The 21,942-nt window shown below is 41.7% G+C and overlaps 1 protein-coding gene across 1 annotated transcript in view; it reads left to right on the forward strand.

The window, feature by feature from the left end:
* LOC126241582 (parathyroid hormone/parathyroid hormone-related peptide receptor-like) overlaps window positions 1-21,942 on the forward strand; it is a gene marked incomplete at its 3' end in the record, with an annotated part of 617,417 nt that overhangs the window by 107,962 nt on the left and 487,513 nt on the right. Inside the window, exon 2 of the mRNA XM_049948022.1 lies at window positions 16,411-16,482. The remainder of the gene's footprint in view (window positions 1-16,410; window positions 16,483-21,942) is intronic.

The following is a 21,942-nucleotide window of genomic DNA, read 5'->3' on the forward strand; positions in this document are numbered from 1 at the left end:
TAAAATTCTGGAAAACTTACAGCACCCTGATACAAATTTTTTTCAACCATTGTGATGAAGGAGAACAAACTTCACCTTTTAAATGACTCGTGCAGACACACAAGTCCACAATAATTATACGACGAGATTTTTCAAGAGAAAGAAGGATTGCAGGCGCGTGGTATTAAAGATATTCTCCCCAAATGCAGTTATCACAACTCTGCGATGACTGTTTTCATCATCAGGTAAGGAATTTGATCAAAAATTTTCAAAACTGCTCTTACCTCTTCGAGTGACTATAGGAAATAATATCCCGAGTAGACAGTTCAAATGGCTCTGAGCACTATGGGACTTAACTGCTGTGGTCATCAGTCCCCTAGAACTTAGAACTAATTAAACCTCACTAACCTAAGGACATCACACACATCCACGCCCGAGGCAGGATTCGAACCTGCGACCGTAGCGGTCGCGAGGTTCCAAACTGTAGCGCCTAGAACCGCTTTGCCACTCCGTCCGGCGAGTATAGAGAGTATCAAAATTCATTCCATTCTAGATCAGTAGCTATCCTCACCAATATTTGACCAAACGATGCATTTTAACATTCGGAGAAGCAAGTTGATGATAGAAATTTTGTGTAAAAACGTCGCCGCAGCGAAAAATACCTTTGGCGGTGGTAAGTTCCTATGGCACCAAATTGCTGAGGTCATAGGTCCCTAGGCTCAAATACTACTTAATATAACTTAAATTAACTTACGCTAAGGACAACACACAAGCGTAGTGAAGGCAGTTTGTTTTAGAGATTTTTTTGCATCTTCTGAGTGTTCTGCCAACGAAACGCAGTGTTTGGATCTTCCTTCTCATAACATTTTCTGTGTGAATGTTGCAGTTTAATTTTTGCGCAGTTGTAGTCACTTGGTATTTGTTGAACCGACAAGTCTTAGTTAAATTTCTGTCATTTATCCTGAACCAAAATTTAACATATTCTTTATAGAGCTGATTTGGAGGATCTAAAATGTTTTATTCGTTACTGCAGTGACTGTGTTGTTCTGATTACGATATGAAGTTCCTTAGACATGCATGCACGTTGACAGGAACAGGCACTGCTGCGACTATAGCCGTTATGGTATACATTAAAATGTTTTATTATTGAAGGTCAGCTGCCACTTTTGACGTCTTACAGATACTATGTCTAAATTATTTTACTATTCGCGTTGATCTTCTTTAGAGTCTAATAGACGGCAAACGGCAGTTATATCGGCAAAAAGTTTAAGAGGAGGAAAATGACAGCTGAATGAACGAAGTTGAAGAAACTATGTTTTATGGTTGTGGAAGAGTTATGATGAAAGCAGACTTACGCAAAGTAAAATTATATAGCTATTCGCTAAAAATCGGTGTGCTGGACTTTGAAAACATTAGAGTATTAAAATTATGCTGTAGCTTAAGGTGTAGTGTTTTCCTGAAAAAATAAACGGCTACAACTTTGAACGTAGTGTTGTTACAGCTGTGGAGAAACAATAAAATATTATTGCTTATACAAAATGATTGCCCGAGGAGACGCAATGAAACCGATGCTGAATATCTTACAGTCTTCAACACTGGCGTAACGACCACAAAGGTAATTGAAAGAAGTCACGAAGTGGGGAGGAGGGAGAGAATTCGTACCACAGTTTAAGCCATACTGGCTGTTACTCGACCGTAAGATAAGGAAAAAACCCGTACAATGACTTAGCGATCAACTGAAACACTTTGACTACGCAACCGACTTAGGCAGTCAGCTAGAAATGCAAAACTGAGGTACACCCACTCGTTCCCTGAGAAGTTTGAAAGGCCTTTTGTCTTGTAGAAAAAACTGCGAGGGCTCGAAATGGGCAAACTTCAATCTGCAGCTGAGCCTCACGTTCCTATGAGGTTCTGAATGAGTATTTCACCGCACCTATATCTCTACTTGATCAACGCACAAGGACGCAAACCATCGAATTCCTTGACGTATCTGTGGTGAGTACAAACGAAAAATTTTTGTGCAGCCGGTAGGCCTTAATACAGTCAGAAACTCAAATGCTGAACTCGTTCAGCAGCTGCAGGACACGACAGTTTTATAATGTAAATGATCAGTTTCCTCAATGATCCATTACTGCCGATAATAATGTATAATTTTTACCTTTCTCTGACCTTCAGCATCCTCTCAATGGCCTGGAAAAAAGAACGATTAAACCATAGCACAAAAATAAATCTACTAAGGAAACTTGTGACTACAGGGGCATTTGCATTGTGGTAACATTATCTAAGGTTTTGGAATACATATTTCAGGATCACTTTACCAATTACTTAAGCTCAATCAACCTTCAGGATAAACATGAACCTGGCTTCCGGAAAAATCGCAGGGCGACGACTGCTCTTATAAAAGTGACTAACGAACTGAAACAGACTATGGACAAACAAGAGGCGACTATTATGTGCTTTTAGAATTTCAGCAAGCTTTCGACACTATGACTTTGATATTCTACTTGCTAAAATCAAAAGTCAAAACTTTTCATCGGGTGCTGTACATTGCTTCCATCATACCTTTCATACCGCCAGCGGAGGGTAATAATTGGAGCAGATAGGTCACAATGGAATAATGTAGTATCAGAGGCCCCATAAGGATAAGTTTTGGGCCCATTACTTTTCTCATTATCTGTTAATGATGTGTTGATTATACCCTCCCATTGCAGATATTATTTATACGCTGAGACCTTCACTAATACCTAAGGGCAAGATTAACATCTCTGTGTAGCGCTATGCAGAAAGTAAATTTCGAGTTACCTGCTTTATCAAATTGGGCGCAGAACATAGATTTGAAATTTAAGCCGTCTAAAATGGAGGCAATCTTAGTCAATCACAACAGACTTATTACTCCTTAGTTCAGAGAATCTCTTCCAATCTTAATCCTAAACAGCACAAAAATGACATTTTCTTCTTCTGAAAAGAATTAGGGGTAATTCTGGACCATCACCTAGACTGGATTGAACACCCAACTGCAGTCTGTAAGAAGGTGTCAGTATAACATCATTCATGAGGCAAGTATAAGAACGTATTTATTCTCAAGCTTAAGAAGGAACTCGTACAGTCACTAACACCCCCCAACCTGCACTATGATGATTCTATTCTCCACTTTCGTGTGAGAGTTCACGTCAGCTGGAATTGTTGATGATTATTCGTTTGTAGTACATTTGTGATGTACGCTATGAACAATTATCATGGCTACATGCCGCTAAGAGTAAGGATTATCATACCTTGTGTTTGCTGAATCATATTCTCAATCATTGCGCTCCTTCATATTTACCTTCAAACGTTACACTACTAACTGAACGACACAGCTCGTTTCCAACAAAATCCAATCCTCTCTCCACCACTACAGAACACTACCATGTTTTCTAAATCATATTCTGTATCAGGAATCCGACTTTGTAACAATCTTCCCCAAATGTTAGAGAAAGTAAAATGCTTGTGATGTGATGTGGCTCTATTCATCTAACATTGCTGTAATCTGTTTTATTTATGTTACATGTCTTTTCACTGTCTTTATAGCTTTCTTATTTGCTGTGACGTCGACCTTTCTTTTGTTAAGTTTACACTATGACAGGATACCAGCCTTTTGCTACCTTGAAGCCTCCTGACCTGCCTTTTCTCTGTCGGGATTTCCTCCCTTAGCCGAAGGTCGCAGTTTAAAGGCGCCAGAAACTCGCTTTTCACCATTTCCCGTCTACTAAATGACGGAGGTCATTACCCAGGGACTACGAGGTTTTCACTTTCGTGGATACAGGAGCAGGGTTTGGTTGTAGACGTGCCTGTGATCGCAGAGGCGTTACCTGAGGTTTTAGTTAACAGAAGAAAAGGCAGAACAGGACAAACAGCAACAGACAGAGGAATACGAATGTTAATCCAAAGATAAAATCAATTCCAAGAAACACATTTTAACTTGAAAACATTAGGAACCAAAGCCCAAGTTACGGCTTTTAAATGAAAACAGGCAATATCTTCTGGAACAATGCAAAATGGAAAATTACTTAAATACACTCCTGGAAATGGAAAAAAAAAACACATTGACACCGGTGTGTCAGACCCACCATACTTGCTCCGGACACTGCGAGAGGGCTGTACAAGCAATGATCACACGCACGGCACAGCGGACACACCAGGAACCGCGGTGTTGGCCGTCGAATGGCGCTAGCTGCGCAGCATTTGTGCACCGCCGCCGTCAGTGTCAGCCAGTTTGCAGTGGCATACGGAGCTCCATCGCAGTCTTTAACACTGGTAGCATGCCGCGACAGCGTGGACGTGAACCGTATGTGCAGTTGACGGACTTTGAGCGAGGGCGTATAGTGGGCATGCGGGAGGCCGGGTGGACGTACCGCCGAATTGCTCAACACGTGGGGCGTGAGGTCTCCACAGTACATCGATGTTGTCGCCAGTGGTCGGCGGAAGGTGCACGTGCCCGTCGACCTCGGACCGGACCGCAGCGACGCACGGATGCACGCCAAGACCGTAGGATCCTACGCAGTGCCGTAGGGGACCGCACCGCCACTTCCCAGCAAATCAGGGACACTGTTGCTCCTGGGGTATCGGCGAGGACCATTCGCAACCGTCTCCATGAAGCTGGGCTACGGTCCCGCACACCGTTAGGCCGTCTTCCGCTCACACCCCAACATCGTGCAGCCCGCCTCCAGTGGTGTCGCGACAGGCGTGAATGGAGGGACGAATGGAGACGTGTCGTCTTCAGCGATGAGAGTCGCTTCTGCCTTGGTGCCAATGATGGTCGTATGCGTGTTTGGCGCCGTGCAGGTGAGCGCCACAATCAGGACTGCATACGACCGAGGCACACAGGGCCAACACCCGGCATCATGGTGTGGGGAGCGATCTCCTACACTGGCCGTACACCACTGGTGATCGTCGAGGGGACACTGAATAGTGCACGGTACATCCAAACCGTCATCGAACCCATCGTTCTACCATTCCTAGACCGGCAAGGGAACTTGCTGTTCCAACAGGACAATGCACGTCCGCATGTATCCCGTGCCACGCAACGTGCTCTAGAAGGTGTAAGTCAACTACCCTGGCCAGCAAGATCTCCGGATCTGTCCCCCATTGAGCATGTTTGGGACTGGATGAAGCGTCGTCTCACGCGGTCTGCACGTCCAGCACGAACGCTGGTCCAACTGAGGCGCCAGGTGGAAATGGCATGGCAAGCCGTTCCACAGGACTACATCCAGCATCTCTACGATCGTCTCCATGGGAGAATAGCAGCCTGCATTGCTGCGAAAGGTGGATATACACTGTACTAGTGCCGACATTGTGCATGCTCTGTTGCCTGTGTCTATGTGCCTGTGGTTCTGTCAGTGTGATCATGTGATGTATCTGACCCCAGGAATGTGTCAATAAAGTTTCCCCTTCCTGGGACAATGAATTCACGGTGTTCTTATTTCAATTTCCAGGAGTGTATGTACGAGGGCTATTCCGAAAGTAAGGTACGATAGGTCGCGAAATGGAAACCACGGTAAAAATCAAAAATGTTTTATTTGCAACAGTTAGATACACCTTGCAGCTACTTATCTCCATAGTCGCCGACCCGACTTAGACGTGTATCGTAGCGTTGTACCAACTTTCCCATACCCTCGCTATAGAAGGCAGCCGCCAGTGCTCTCCGCCAATTCTCTACGCTGGCCTACGGCTCGTTGTCTTGTGCCGAAATGTTGTCTTCATAACCAGCGGTTCATGTGACCTGAGCTGAAACTCAGAGGGAGACAATTACGGGCTGTATTGTGGGTAATCTCACATTTCCATTTGAAAACGATGCAGGAGCATCTTCATTGCCCCTGCAGAATGCGGCTGAGAAGTGTCTTGAAGACGAAACAGCACGACAGTTATGTAATGTTAGCTGCATAGCTTCAGGGGAAATTTCTCACCAGGCCCCCGTACTTGGCGGCAGACACTATTTTCTAGACATCCTTACGCACTCACTGCGAGCTCAGTAATGAGAAGAGCGACGTGATGCTAACTGGGGTTATACTAGAGACACTACCCAACACATCTGTGCAAAGCTTTATCGGATTTTCATAGTCGTTTCCATTTCGTGACCGATCGGACCTTACTTTCGGAATAGCCCTCGTATCGCACTTGCAGGAAGTTTCAAATGACACCTGGCGCAATGCATGGAACATTAGCCAATAAGACTGCAGCTCGTGCCCTAGACTGCACCAGCTAGTTCTAAATGGTGATACTCAGGGCTCGGCACCGGATGCGCTCAACTGAACGGAAAGACCGTTTCCTACTGGTGAGCAGTGCCCTCCGCCTATCTTCGTAATAGTCAGAGGTGGCAAGTTGCAACCTGCTGAGCATACAGGGGAGAGGTCATTAGACTGAAGTAGAGCAGACTCCGAAATGAAATAAAGGAATCTGAGGTGTACCTAGCAGAAGATGTTGGCTCTAACCACAATTTAGTTATGATGAAGAGTAGTTTTAAGTTAAAGAAAATCGTCAAGATGAATTGTTGCAATTCAGATTTTGAAATACCGACGAATAATTATGTGTGTTTGAAGGTCTCTGAGGCTGTGGATTTTTCGATAATGAATAACACATTAGGCAGTGTATCTGAAAAGGAAACGACATCCTTCAAAAGGACGACCGTTGATTATGAACGGATGATGAAGAAAGGCAGCTACGAAGAAATCTTGGGCAGCAGAAAAATGCTGCAGTTGATCGTCGAAAGAAAAAAATACAAAAATGTTCAGGGAAAGAAAAGTATACAATAATGTAAGTCACTAAGGACTGAATCAACAAGCACTACTGGGAACCTTAAGTGAAGTTTGTGAAGGAGATAATGTGACTAAATGGAAAGTGAAATATTAATCAGAAAAAGAATTTAGAAATACAGAATAGTTTTAAGTAACTGCCGATGAAATTGGAGGCTAAGGCGTAAACATCAAAGTGTTTCACAGTAGTTTCCTTACCGTATCACAATGAACATGATGAATTACTGGAGAGGACATTGTACAAATATTCGTAGCTACTTGGACTCACGTCTCATGAATAGAGCTAGTAGAGAATGCATAGTAGAGAACGATTATAATCTGATTCTTGGAGAATATCCGTGATAACTTCAGTGCCAAATGGAGGAGGCACCCTTGTCACGAATTCTTCTAACAACTCGCGTCCACTATCGCATAACCCACTGCGATAAGATATATTAGAGTTCGAACTGTCTTACAACTCTCCGAAATGTTTGACATTGTGTTCTGCTATTAGTCTTCTGTACTCAGGAATCTCTTCAGCTTCTGTTGCTTACGGTATATTGCTGGGACCAGCTTTCGTTCAGACAGCGCTGAAACGTTCCGACGAGTAAAACTCGGTTTTCAGCCACGATTGTAGTTTCTCCCCCATTAGCTATTGCAAACATAGTTTCTTTGGCATCCATGCACAAGTACACTATGTGATCAAAAGTACCCGGACACCCCCAGTACTATGACAGTTAGGCGGGAAGTGAGAAAACTTGGATTTCATGGTCTAACGGCTGCTCATAAGCCACACATCACGCCGGTAAATGCCAAACGATGGCTCGCTTGGTGTAAGGAGCGTCAACATTGGACGACTGAACAGTGAGTAGACGTGTGGAGTGACGAACCACGGTCCACAATGTGAGGGTCTGATGGCACAGTGTGAGTAGGACGAATTCAGGGTGAACGTCACCTGCCAGCATGCGTAGTGCTAACAGTAAAATTCGGAGGCGGTGTATGCTGTGGTCGTGTTTTTCAAGGAAGGGGCTTGCACCCCTTGTTGTTTTGCGAGACACTATCACAGCACAGGCATACATTGATGTTTTAAGCACCTTTTTGCTTCCCATTGTGGAAGAGCTACTCTGGGATGGCGACTGCATCTTTCAACACGATCGAGCACCTGTTCATAACGCACGGCCTGTGGCGGAGTGGTTACACGACAATAACATCCCTGTAATGGATTGTCCTGCACAGAGACCTGACCTGCATCCACCAGGATGTGTTGGTTTCAACGAGACCTCAGTGGAACTGTCTCACTACTACTCGTTCTATAGATGGATGTGAGTGGTCATCCCAACCTATTATAATGTGTTTCCCTTTTTTCACTGGAGTGGAATTAGACGGTATACTGTACGCTGGTTTTACTTCCCTCCTTGACACTGTTGCTATGCCAGATTTCCATGGGGAGTTTTTGGCAGCTTTTCATCGTGATCAGATATCGTCGGGTTTGGATGGTCTTCTCGAATAAGTTTATGTTCCGTTTTGGTCTATAATAGGAGATACGATAACATCAATGGGGAGTGAGGTGGTGCAAGGCCGCCCTCCTTTAAGGCCGCAAAAATTATTTTAATTCCCGAAAAGACGGGACGTCTGTCCGTGGATCAGGTCCCACCGATAATTCTACTCAATTTTCATAATAAAATCGTAGGTCGGGCTATAAATAGCCGTTGGTCGGTGTTGATTGTTGACGCTGTCGCGCGTTATCAGAGTTGTCTCCCGGGCCGTACTTTCTTGACTCTCGTTGTTGAATGTCGTGATCTCATCTCGATTGCTGCCGATGTTCCTGTGTCGTATTTTATATTTTTATTAATTTTAATGATGCGTTTGACAGCGGTTTTAATGATGCAGCACGATGGATGTCTACCTCTCTAGTTACTGTATTCAGACGCAGCTGACGCGAATGGTCGTCTTACTCCCCCCACAGAAGTGTGTAGAGATGTTCTGAAGGGGAATCCCCTAGTTGTGTCGCTATTTGTGCTTTTTCTGTAACCTTAATTGCAATACATAACTGCTCGGCTGAGTGGCTGGTCATTACTGGCAGAAATGTCCATCGTTCGCGCGTAAGCCGATGGCGTTAAAGTACTTCCTCGTACTCATGACAAAGTTTCGGTGCTCAAGGACGTTATGGATGCGTCCTGACGTCTTTCGGGAGCACGTGTTAACGACCGGAAATATTTGTTACTCATTTTGTGGGGATTTTAAGCGGCTGAAATTCCATGGGCGATGGCGTTCGTAACTGATCTTTGTTCGACGAAGATGACTACTTTAAATAGAATGTCCCTCACGGATAGTATTCAAGGATTGATCCCTGAACACGAGCTTTGCTCCCTCTCGATATTTCATAAGGTTCGGATACTGGAAACTTACGTGTTGAGTAAAACCAATTTTTCCCATTCCTGCGTTGATGTTCCGAAGTTACAACAACTATCAGGCAAGATTATCTGGCAAAACTCTATGTTTTGGGTGCGGTGTGAGGTTATGGCTAGAACCCAGCTGATGGTAGTTTTGGGCCTCCACCATGTTCGGGCTAAGATTTCTGTTTTATTTCTTCGACGCACTATTTTAAGATGTCTTCGTCTCCCCAAACTAGTTACGGGTCGAATTTTTGCCTATCTCGGACCTGCGAACTGAACCCCTCCAGTAGGTGTTTGTAGGATAAGTAATAAATTCTGGCATATTACGGAATTTTTTATTGATGTCAGTTATTTCGGGGTTGATATTCTTTCCCAATCTCATCTCACTGCAAAAATGCCGTTATGTCGGTGGTCGTTTCCAAATTGCGTTTCCTAGGTGTAGTCCTTTCTGTAGAGACGGACTGAAAGGTTGTTTGGTCTATTCTCAGCCTACTTCTTTTTCCGATGGAACTAGCGTCCTCATGATACTAAGTTGTACATAATCTTGTCCCCACCAACTTTTGACATTTTGCATTGGTCTTAGTGAGGTAGACCGATGCAGTCGTTGCCATGAAACGATTACATTATGTCTTTTTTTGGTCACCTGTGGACACAGACATTGGAGTTGTCTCCGCTGACAATTGGACTTTATAGCCACGACGACGGCACCGGACATCTCCGGTGAGATGCTCCTGCATCCTAATTCAACTTTATTTACCAGAACGAAGAACAATATAATTATTTGGCTTGTCGCACTTCATGTTCATTACGTGGTGGTGAGCGGGTACGACTTAGACCCTTGTGCCTTTTACCAGTATACGGTTAACAGCCCATTGGAAATGGCAAAGGTTGCCACATTATCGTGTGCTACTTGAGAATATGTTGTATCCCCTATTTAATCGTCAAGGCGATGGATTATGTATACAATCTCTTTTCTGCTCGAATTTTTGATTCCTGTTACCTTGTTTTTAGTAAAACTGACAAAAATGGTGAGTTAACCGGTCCTTGTGGTATTTTCGTCAAGGTTACAAAGTTCCTTTCATTTTTGTGGCCCTGTTTGATCAAATGGTTCAAATGACTCTGAGCACTATGGGACTTAACATCTGAGGTCATCAGTCCCCTAGAACTTAGAACTACTTAAACCGAACTAACCTAAGGACATCACACACATCCATGTCCGAGGCAGGATTCGAACCTGCGACCGTAGCGGTCGCGCGGTTCTAGACTGAAGCGCCTAGAACCGCTCGGCCACCCCGGCCGGCCCTGTTTGATCAAAACAAAAACAAAATTTTTAATTAGCTAAGGTTTCCATGAAATAATTAATCTCAGGCAATATTGACACCACTGAAGTACTGAAGAATCCTAATGTGAACATTCCCTCAGGTAAACGCTGCAACGTAGTGTCAACGTTACTTCATTGTGGCTAATTGGATGAGAGGTAACGTCATGTGGTTGGCATGTAAGTTGACTTGGGTTCGTGGTAGCGTGTGAGAACTATGGGTAGGGACGGCACGCATGTCCCCACTCAGCGAACTATTCTTGGACTCCAGTAATCGGAGCCACGAACGTGTCAGCGGACTGGCGCTGGAGTGGGCGCTTCTGGAATCTAACTGGCAGCCAGTCGCGATACAACACTCCGTCCACGTTCCACCTCGAGAAGATCTGGAGATGCCACAGAAATGACAGTCGTTTCTCTGTGCTGCTTTTAGACTAAAATAAATAAGGTGAATGAACAAAAGCTTGACAAATAAACAAATAACATTAATAATTAACTGGTGTACATTCTTTGATACGACAACATAGTGGATTATCGAAGCAGAGTAGATAGCTACTTACAGTATTAAACTCTTTGACCCTAACGAAAATTTATATAGAGTGATTTACAATTATATTTAGATTAAAGTTCAGTCTTGATCACGTTATGTCTGTTTTAATGAGTAACCGGTTTCGATTTTTTTCTATAAAACCATCTTCAGACCCATTGGCTCCTTTGGGCTGGTAGGTGGAGCTCTCCTTGCTGCTGTGCAGTCAACTGCAGTTGACTGCACAGCAGCAAGGAGAGCTCCACCTACCAGCCCAAAGGAGCCAATGGGTCTGAAGATGGTTTTATAGAAAAAAACCGAAACCGGTTACTCATTAAAACAGACGTAACGTGATCAAGACTGAACTTTAATCTAAATATAACAATTAATTGATCACTGTATTCCAGAAATGTTTACCAAAATTGATTTACAATTATTTTCTTGTACATTAGGCATGTTTCTGGCAACTACACAACATTGCTGATTGGTTGCTGATTCCACAGATGCCATACCATCCTTCCGAAACTGTTATTTTAGGATTCATTTAGGAAATCCATGTTTCAAATGTTGCAACTAGTTTAAGTCATCACTCCATCTTTTGCTACTACGAACCAAGGATCTGTACAAACTGACGTATTATAGCTTTGATGCAGGACTATACCAAAACTGCATAAAATATTAATAAAGGAAGCCTTTGTGCAATATTAAAATCCATTACAAGACTATGTTGAAAAGTAATATTTATTCAACATATGCTGGAGGAGAAAAGATCCTGTTTTACGCAGCCAACAGCCATCCCGACGCATAAGCTGAATTAACATTGCTGAAATATAAATTGTAATATTAAATTCTTCTTAACTTCGGAAATATTACAGACTCGTAATATCTGAGACCAGCTCTAGAAGTGGCACGAAAATTTCCTTAGATACGACAAATTACACAAAATTTTTAATTTCAAATTTCTTAAAACTGTCATTTATTTAGTTTTGCTAAAACAGCACACAAGTTTGTAGAAATAATACTGTACTCAAGTATGGTTTCTACCATGCTACCTCATTGATATATGACATTTATTGGCAATTGCAGAATGGTTCTGATATTAGCTGCATTAGTTATGAGGGTATTACCTATTACCGAGAGATTAAAATTTGTGCCATACTGGAACTCGAACCCAGATTTCTCACTTCTCACGAGCGAATGCCTCAATCACTTCTGCTACCCGAACACGAGTCCAGGACCCATCGACAATTCCATATGTCACTCTCTACGACCACATCGCTCGCAAAGATTCCATAATTTCGAATAGACTTAATAAATTTTATACAGTTGCTAAGGTCGCCGCCAATGTATGTTGTGTCAGACATAGTTAAAAATAAGTATTACAAGCTCCGACGGGAAAAATGACGATCTCAGTCCTATAGTTCAATACGTTTTCCTACATGAAACCCTCTACGACTTAAGGTGCGAGCGATGGGGTTGAAGACAGTGGCATGTGGAAACTAACGTCCGCCATGGAAGTGTGCTCGGATAGCTGAAGTGTTAAGGCCACCAGTCGCGACACGTGGGATATCCGGGTTCGAATCCTGGTATGGTACAAATTTTATGCGTAACAAATAGGTAATACCTTCATAACTAAGGTAGTCAATTACAAAAAGCTCCCGCAACAGTGAATAAATTTCACAGATTTAATATACCTGCAAAATCGTCGTCAACGTCTTTTTTTTCAGATACCATTATAAATAAATACAACATTAAAACGCATTCAAACAAATTTAAGATGTCACAGAAAAACTCCTTTAAGTCTGTGTCAATTAAAATAGCTCTAGTCTTCAGGCAGCGTAATTCCACTATAAAAGTGTGATTATACTTCATTTAGTGGTACCACGTCCTTTAAACCGAAGGGGGGGGGGGGGGAGGGAGTAGACTATATTGAAATGTGTTTTTACTAGACACCAAGCTTCACTTATGATTGTAGTGATATTGTGGTAGGACTTGTGGACCTGCAACACTTATCATTTGCGAAATTGTCAACGAGGTGTTGGTTGGTAACAGCGTAAAAACATATCCAATACCAGTTGTGACTGCAACCTTCTTTTGTGGGCTTGCCAAATAAATACTGTGGTATGACGATATTCTTTGATTTAACAAAATTTACATTGCATGTAGTTACAAAAAGGTGATAGCACAAACAAACTTCTGGACCAGAGACCTGAAATCGATTCAGCAATTAAATACGTAAGAGGGTTCTCATGAGATGCACAGTCTAGGCTTTTGGCATAAATGATTGGCGTAGGAGACTTGATTTTTATCAATCACAATGAGAGGTAACATCACAAGACCAATAAAACACACTGTAAGTGTAGCGCTTGTTGTAGTTTGTATATATTACGAGATGATTCTGTTGAATTATTTTCTCTTCCGTCAAAACCTTCATTTTCACTTAAATTGATGCTGATATAACGTAACATACACTTTCGGCTGCAATATAACATTGCCTAAAATCATCACTCTCTTTCCATATTATTCATTTTATTTAAATGTATTCCACCAGCAAACCCTCTGAACCAAGTTTTAGCATTCGTTTCGTTTTTTTAGAAGTTGGGTCCTATATTACTAACATTTGCTGCAAGTTAGAATGATACATTATTCGCAGCGACATAATAGGTTTGTGAGGACATCTACCAGAAACTAATCCATCTACGACATCATTGCTTATCTTACTTTTTCACAATTGAAGTATGTCATCCAAAAACACGACGTCGAAACACCTCGATACAGGTGACTTACTTAATCTAAAAGATAATGCTGTCGTTATTATTTATTACACAGAGGAATTCATCGATAACTTTCAATAGACATTTCCTGGGCCAAATTCGATTTGAGATTTGAACTTCTCTAATCAGATGAAATCATCTGATGTGTATAGGAACAATATTGTAACACAATTTTATTTCGGTTTTTTATAGGAATTTTTGCTTTGGTATGTTTTCAGCACTTATATTGTTATGTCATCTCAGTTGAATCGGCAAACCATTAACATGATTTGCATGCGAGCAGTGTCAGTAACCAACGAACGCCGCTCGATGTTACATTTATGCATTGAAACTTTTATACAATTAACTAACAGCGTAATTTAAAATTGTGTAGAAGATAACCTGATTTAACATAAATCGTGTACTTATTACAAATGGCTTGATGACGCCACAACAACGACGCCACAATTACAAAAGAAGATGCCTAGGCTGAAGAGGGGCTGTTACTAACGGAGTATTTTATAGTCTCTACAGAGCGGTTGGTGTGAAAGCTACAGAGCTCTTTAACACTTCAAAAGGCACTCAATTTTCGTTTTTCAGTAATGATGTGGTGGACACATTGATAGCACCCATAGTGAGGAACGTTAGGTACACTTTTGTGTTTGTGCTGGGTGCTGCTATCACGAAAACGTTATATACAATTTTTGTTTGTTACACAAACCTCAAAATTACTTCAGGCATCAAATGAAGACATGAGCATGTAACCGAGAGCGGAGCTGCATCAAATAACATAAGCATATCCGAGTAAGTTATAGATTCGGGTATCTACCAAAAGTGGCCCGAGTAAACATACATAGAAAGTCGTCAGTGTTATATTTATGTAATGAGTAATTAAATTAAACTTCCTTCGCTTCCCCTGACTTGAGATTAATCGTGTTCCGAAGCCCCTCTTTGGCATAGCAACATCCTTTTTCCGTTTACAGTGGTACCGTAACTCGTAAGCTGTTGGATGAATAAAATCGTTGAATAAGAGCCAACGGTAAGTCTTTCGATGTCCGGTACAGCCACACCAGAAAATAAGATAATGTGGTGTGCAGAACTTAACAGAAAGCGAGTATCGGGTTACCTTACATACTACAATATATTGGCATAAAATTATAGTGACAACACCACACGATAACAGGTAGCAGATGCTGTTAGAAAAACAGGTCCGTAATAAGGTATTGCACCTATATCGCAAATTTCATTTAATAAATGAGATAAAATGGTACAGCAAAAATTGTGATGCCCTGAAGTTCTTCAGTATTTTGAAGCTACATGTTTCAGGGGGCATGCGGACCCTATATGTCATTCCGTATCGCTTGAGAAGTAAATCACATATGCGTTTTGCCAGGTACGCCACTGAGGTGCTTTTCCAACAATTCCCTACGGTAACATCATAAAAATTATCTGCAACAATAATCTAATTGCAAGGTCGCCTACACTGATGACCATTCTACGTATAACTGACCACGCGAAGTGACTTTTGCTTTACGCAACTTACGAGGACGACGTACCCACATCTATTATGCACTTGAGAATGAGCAAACCTCTAAATTAGATAGTAATGCTACATAAAGCACTGTTTTAAAATAATAGCCTGGTGTAATGATTCATTCTTCAAACTCAGTTATTGTTCGTTAGTATAAATATGGAATAAAATAGGTCTTTCAGTGGATATTAGCTTAATGATCAGAAGAAGGAAAGAAGATAACAGAATATCGAAAAAAAATTCCAGCAATTTGCTCGAAAAAGCCTGATGAAAAAATAAGATCAAAGACTGTTACTTGGGCACTGTTGTGTAAACAAAATACGGGTGTGCCTGATCCCAACATTACCACCCTACGTAGAGATGTTGAACAGGTGACTTAATGATGGCAATGAGGAGTGCATGACGTGGGGGTTTGCTGATCTTTACTCACGATCGAAGGGAAACTACTGTCGGAGTATACAACATCCGAACTGGTCGACCACTGTGGCAGTCGGTGATATCATAAAATCAAGAACAAGCACATTATGAAATATATTGCTAGACAAGGTACGATACGAAAATGTGTCTCTTTTCCTCATTTATTACAGTTCCTGCTCCAACAGCATTACTGTTCGTCGAGACTATCGCGTAGTTTTTCATGGCTGTGCGCATATAGGGTCACCGTTACTGACAATATACGCTAGTAAGGTTTTCCCCATTTCAAAGATTAGTAGTAGGTTTCTTTCTAATCCTAGTGCCAATCTACTCATCGCTTTCATTTTAGAATAAGATGTTTGTGGAGCAATTCGTTAGCATTACGGTCAATGGTCTCTATCGTTCGTTGATGAAAGACCATTTTTATCCTTCTGTAAATAAGTTCCCTGTCAGATTGCACAACTATTATGATAATGAAAATGTGTTAGGAATGATATGCATCCAAATAATTTCTGGTAACGCATTGTTAGTTCTTGTATTTTCCCAACCGCTTTAGGCAACAGTAGCTACTGCTTCCACTCTGACGGCCTTCATATAGACCTGACCTTAATTTTTAAACCCCTTCTTACTTAGTCAGACTATCAGTTAAAACATTAACATGCAATCGAATAACAGAGAAACCTATGAGATAGTAAACAAGAAATTATTTGAGCATGTAATGTTTTGCAGGTGCTGAAGCTGTTCGTGACTTTGACAAAGAGTTCCGCGTAGCTAAGTGGCTCATGTGTGACACAACATGCGGTAAGTACGCAATGCGCACGCTCCTTTCATTATTCTCTTTATTTACTGTCTGTAACATCTTTTAATTAGTAGTGGTGTATTGTTTATTTCTCATCCCGTTACGTGTAGCCTACAGTACAACCACTCTTTATCTCTTGCATAGGTACAAAAATTTTATGCACTTCATTGCTTTCTAATTGTTCTCAGAAAAAACCCTAAATTTTTGAAACGCTTAGTCTTCGTAGATAAGAGACATTGCTGTATATTCCTTAATGTCAACTGCCATTGCTGCTAAATGTGCCCATGACTGTGCGATGCAACATCTCGAATGGGCTTATTTAGTGAAAGTGGAGTGTGTAGGTAGTCGAACTCAGCAAAATTATACACCACACTCGCATTACGCATAAAAGTCCACCCCAGTCAGTCATGAAAGATAGAAGGGACACTTCTAAAATATGGGTGAAATAACTTCAGAGTACACTTCTCGGGAAAGTCTCGGAACTTGAGAAAATAGTAATTTAGAGTAGAATACTATCGACGGTCTGATTAGGCGGTGAGTGGTTCGTAACCCAGTAACAACGCAAAACTAGTATTTCGCTTATGCGTGGTAGTTGCGATGTTCCATGTATCCAATATAATGTAAAACAAATGCTTTGAAACTGCGTACTAATTGTAATATGCTCTAAAAACTCTGAAAGGCTCTGACGAGGTGCATTCAGTTATAATTGATGCAATTAAGGTCGCTATCAGACATGAAAATGAGCTGATAGATGCTGCGTATGGTACATCCCCAATAATTTGCATCTCCTGGCAGTCCTTGACTCGATCTAGTTTTCTCGTCTTTCCTAAGAACAATGACGGAAAAAATTGAAACACCAAGAAATAATTAATGCAGAACAGCGGTTCCCAAGGTTTTTCGTCTCGCGAATCCCTTTTACGATCTGACTTTTAAATCTACATACAGTAAATGAACATCCATAAAATCTAATTCCGAGCAAAAGGTTTAATAACCTTAAATTAACTAAACCCTTATCGACTAAAACCTAAATTTACTCTACTTACGACTTAAAAGTTACACTACACGTAGGCCTAGAAATATAGGTTTTCATGGCAATTACGCACCTCTACCTTTGGATTCAGTGAGAAGGTTGCGCCTGCTTTCCTTGGAAGAGAAATTACTTTCACCACGAAGTCTGTTTTTGTTTAGACTTATGAAGAAAACGACTTTTCGCTGGAACATATGAATGAAAGAGTAATGAAGCCGTTATGGCTTTATTCGCTAACACTGCAATCTCCTTTAAACTTAACAGTAAATCAGTTAACGAGGAAGATTTATAACATTTATCCAACTGAAAATCAATAGAAATTTCTAGAAGCCGCTCTTGTTCATTAGCGCTTATTGTGGATTTTAAAACGGCTGACTCTTCGAAAGAATTGCGAATCCAATAGTAATTATTGGACATAACATGGATGTATTCTCCGAAGGTTTCTTCCTAGCCCCTTTAAAAGTTCTTTAACCTATTCTTGATTTTTCGTCCAAAGAAAGATAATTTTCCACCAGGAAGCCTTGAAGGATATCGAAACTTTCGCTTTGATTCCTATTGAAACACGTTTCCCAAAAATTAAGTTTTTAATGAATGTTTCGATATGGTCTTGCGGAATATAAATCTTCATATTTGACCCCTGGACAGATAAGTTTAAACTGTTAATTTTTGAGAACATGGCTGCGAAATGATCTAAAGTCTGAAGCTAGATTTCATCCTCCGCACTTTGCTTTGTCGGAGGCAAGGCTGGTGAGAAAAACGTAAACTTCGTGTTGAAGCTCATACAGTCTGGAAATAGTTCTCAAAATTTTTAATAACATTTTTGGGAAACAGCGACCTTGTAAGCTACATAAAATCAATGGAAAAACAGTGTAGATCACGATGGTTGTTTTATTAAAATGACCGGTTTCGGCCAAGTCTTATGCCATCTCCAGAAGCACCATCAGCAGAAGTTGATGCTGCATAGCACAGTCAGTTGGCCTCAGTCGCTGAAACTGCAATTTCAGCGACTGAGGTCAAATGACTGTTCTACACATAATCAACTTCAGCTGATGGTGCTCTCTGAAGTCGGCGTAAGACTAGACGAAACCGGTCATTTTAATAAAGTAATCATCGTGATCTAGACTGTTTTATCACTGATAGTTCTACCTGTTCTACCTCGAGATGGCCACCTAATTCCAGTGTGAGAAAGTAAACACATATAAATGCTTCCCATTTCCTCAGAAAGCTCTGCAAAATGCGGAAATTTGTAGGGCGAGCTTTAATAAAATAAATTATTTTCACTCCATCGTCTAGTACAGATTTCAATCCTTCCGGCTTCCATTTAGAAACAGGAGCCTGCACATGAATGTAACAATGTGTCCAAGAAGCTTCCGGCGCTACCGATATCACTTTGAAAGCAAACCCAGAATAACATCCTGTCATAGATTTCGCACCATCTGAACAAATGCCTACACAGAGAGACCAGTCTATTGACCTTTCGCTGAAGTTCTCTTTTTTAAAGGTCTGCAGACGAGTAGCTCCTCCACTTCAGATTGTCCATTAATATAACGGACGAAAAGTCAAAAAATGGCTAAATTGACAACATCAGTCGATTCGTCATGTTGAATCGCAAAAGAAGGACTGGCACGAATTCTTTCCAAAATTTTATTTTTGACGTAATTTTACAAGTCTTTAATACAGCGGTTGACCATACTGTCGGACAATGTAAAGATATTTTCTTTTTCTTTTTTTTTTTTTGTGAAAGACTCTCCAAGCATGTGCTGTACTACATCATTTATACATGGCCGCTATTGACATGGCAGCTATTGAATGATGTTTTGTAGTTTTAGCACTTTTGTAGCTAATGTGATAATACGCTTCAAGAAAATTCTCATTGTCACTGCAGCGGATACAAAAGTAGCTATATAATTTTTCCACTCGTTAGATTTTCGTGTATAAAGATAAGCAGATTTGTTTACGTATGTGGGGTGTTTACTTTCTGGATGGCGTTTAAGTATAGAATTTTCCAGACTACTATTACAAAAATGTTGTCACAAACAACACAATTTGGTCTTGGACAGTTCTTGTCACCCATGTATGAAAAATCCAAGCCTAAAGTAATTATCGTCGTACGTTCTTTCCTTTACGCACGGTGCACTGTTTTCGACTTGAAACACATCACAGTAAGCTGAATGACATGTTGACACAATACTAATTTGCGATTTTGTTAAGCCCAGTTTCCCTTTCAGACTTCCACTTTTCACGATTTTGATGTGGGTAGAAACGATTCGGATACGCACCTGACTACTTGCTGCATTTGTCAGCCGGCCGCGGTGGTCTCGCGGTTCTAGGCGCGTAGTCAGGAACCGTGCGACTGCTACGGTCGCAGGTTCGAATCCTGCCTCGGGCATGGATGTGTGTGATGTCCTTAGGTTAGTTAGGTTTAAGTAGTTCTAAGTTCTAGGGGACTGATGACCACAGCAGTTGAGTCCCATAGTGCTCAGAGCCATTTGAACAATTTTTTTGCATTTGTCACAACAAAAGGAAAACTAGGCTGTTGTCGAAAATTAAAGACCATGTAACCGTTCTTTATTGGGGTCGCGGAATTGTTGGTAGTATTTCTAGGACACAAGGAAGCTGGCAGACCAAATTTCCATTGCAGCGAAATCAAATATATTCCTAACGTTCTTTGTCGCTGTAAATCAGACATTCGAAGTAAACTTTAATCTATTTTGGAAATAACGTGATAAATTTGCGATGTTACGCTTACATAACAAGCGGAATTATAGGGTTAATTTAATTTTAAAATAATAATGATAATAATAATTATTATTATTATTACTATTATTATTACGATTATTATGACAATGCCGCAGAAACTAAGGAAACACCAATAGGTCTAACCGGAAACCGTGATTATAGAAAAGAGTTCTGGCGATCCCCTTGAAATATTTTGCGAACGCGCTGGGGTGCGCGAACCAGGTTAGGAAACGATGATGTAGAGCAATGAAGTTTCGGAAATACATTCGTATGACTAACATTATTGCTTAATGGAAGCGCGAGATAAGCCATTGCAATGCGAAATGCTGGTACATTAAAAGCTGTATAACCATCAGAATGTCGAATGCAAGCTTGTAGACTTGCATGTATTGTGTTGTGCAGCTGCCGGATGTCAGTTTTTAGGATGGAGTTTCGTGCCTCTCACACTTGGTCGTTTAATAAAGGGACGGTTAATGCTGTTTGTGGATGACGCTGGAGTCGTCGTGCGGTTATGTCTCACATGTGCTCGGCTGAGCCGACCGAGGTGGCCGAGCGGTTCTAGGCGCTCCAGTCTGGAACCGCGCGACCGCTACGGTCGCAGGTTCGAATCCTGCCTCGTGCATGGATGTGTGTGATGTCCTTAGGTTAGTTAGGTTTACGTAGTTCTACGTTCTAGGGAACTGATGACCTCAGAAGTTAAGTCCCATAGCGCTCAGAGCCATTTGAACCATTTTTGCGCGGCTGAAGACAGATATGGTAATCGAGCAGTCCAAGGCAGCATGTCGAGACAATGTATAGCATGTTGGTTTAATAAGCGGTATGTGTCGAGCGTTATCCTGTTGGAAAACACCCTCTGGAATGCTGCTCATGAATGGTAGCACAACAGGTCGAATCACCATACTGACGCGCAAATTTGCAGACAGGGTCCGTGGAATAACCACAAGAGTGCTCCAGCTGTCGTACTGAATCGCAACTTAGTCGATAACTCCAGGTGTCTAGCACGCTGATAGGATGATTGCAAGCCCTCATCTGGCCTCCTACTAATTAACACACGGCCATAACTGGCACCTAGGCAGAAACAGTTTTCATCAGAAAACACAACAGACATCACCCCTGTTCTTCAACCTCCAATGAGCTCTCGCTTTACACGAGTGAGGTAGCAAGTGGTGGTTGTTCGGGGTCAGTAGAATGTGCGCTATTGGGCGTCTGGTTCGGAGCTGTTCTAAGCAAATGTCTTGCAACGGTTTGTTGTGTCAGTGTGATGCCAATTGCTGGTCAGATTGCTGCTACTTATGCAGTATCATGCTCCACAGCCATAGACCGAACACGACGATCTTCTGTCTCGGTAGTACCACGGCGCCGTCCGGAGCCCGGTCTTCTTGCGACCGTACATTCCTGTGACCACCGCAGCCAGCAATCATCAGCGCAGGGTGAACATACTGGACTCGTATTCAGGAGGACGGTGATTCATACCCGATCCCGAGCAGACACATTCAATGTTTTCTATTATTTCCCTAAATCGCTCGAGGCAGATGCCGAGATGGTTCCTTAGAAAGTGGAAGGCAGATTTCCTTCCCCATTCTTGACACAGTCCGAGCATGTGCTCCCTCTATAAATACCTCGATGTCGACGGGATGCTAAACTCAATCTTTCTTCTTCCTTTCTTTTCAGCAATCAAGTACAGTGTCACATTGCT

The sequence above is a fragment of the Schistocerca nitens genome, chromosome 1, assembly GCF_023898315.1.
Source record: "Schistocerca nitens isolate TAMUIC-IGC-003100 chromosome 1, iqSchNite1.1, whole genome shotgun sequence".
Classification (NCBI taxonomy): domain Eukaryota; kingdom Metazoa; phylum Arthropoda; class Insecta; order Orthoptera; family Acrididae; genus Schistocerca; species Schistocerca nitens.